Source organism: Bison bison, unplaced genomic scaffold, assembly GCF_000754665.1.
Source record: "Bison bison bison isolate TAMUID 2011002044 unplaced genomic scaffold, Bison_UMD1.0 scf7180017864458, whole genome shotgun sequence".
NCBI lineage: Eukaryota > Metazoa > Chordata > Mammalia > Artiodactyla > Bovidae > Bison > Bison bison.
Window position 1 is genome coordinate 8,228,255 of NW_011495020.1, and position 1,182 is coordinate 8,229,436.

The following is a 1,182-nucleotide window of genomic DNA, read 5'->3' on the forward strand; positions in this document are numbered from 1 at the left end:
CATACTTAACATGATGAAAGAAAATAACCTACAGCCCAGATTATTGTACCCAGCAAGGATCTCATTCACGTATGAAGGAGAAATCAAAAGCTTTTCAGACAAGCAAAAGCTGAGAGAATTCTGCACCACCAAACCAGCTCTCCAACAAACACTAAAGGATATTCTCTAGACAGGAAACACAAAAATGGTGTATAAGCTCGAACCCAAAACAATAAAGTAAATGGCAACGGGATCATACTTATTAGTAATTACCTTAAACGTAAATGTGTTGAATGCCCCAACCAAAAGACAAAGACTGGCTGAATGGATACAAAAACAAGACCCCTACATATGTTGTCTACAAGAGACCCACCTCAAAACAGGGGACACATACAGACTGAAAGTGAAGGGCTGGAAAAAGATTTTCCATGCAAATTGGGACCAAAAGAAAGCAGGAGTCACAATACTCATATCAAATAAATTAGACTTTAAAACAAAGGCTGTGAAAAGAGACAAAGAAGGTCACTACATAATGATCAAAGGATCAATCCAAGAAGAAGATATAACAATTATAAATATATATCCACCCAACATGGGAGCACCGCAGTATGTAAGACAAATCCTAACAAGTATGAAAGGAGAAATTAACAATAACACAATAATAGTGGGAGACTTTAATAACCCACTCACACTTATGGATAGATCAACTAAACAGAAAATTAACAAGGAAAAAAAAAAAAACATGTATCTATAAAGTTCACTAAAGCAAAGCACAGTAAAATGAGGTATGGCAATAAAAGGCGTTAAATTTATCCAAAAAAAAAAAAGTGCTGAAAAATTAAAAAACACACACACACACACACACACACACACACAAAATACTACCTTATACCTGTCAGAATGGCTGTTTTCCAAAGAACAACACAAAACAAATGTTGGTGAGAATGTGGAAAAAAGGGAACCCTCTTGCACTATTTATTGGTGGGAATGTGACTTGGTGTCCCTGCTATTGAAAACGGTATGGAGATTCCTCAAAAAATTTAAAAAAATAGAACTACCATACAATCCAGCAATTCTACTCCTGCGTATTTATCTGAAGAAAAGAGAAACACTAATTTTGAAAGGTGTATGTAACCCCTCTGTTCATTGCAGCATTATTTACAGTAGCCAAGATGTAGAAGCAATGTAAGTCCCTGAAGTAGA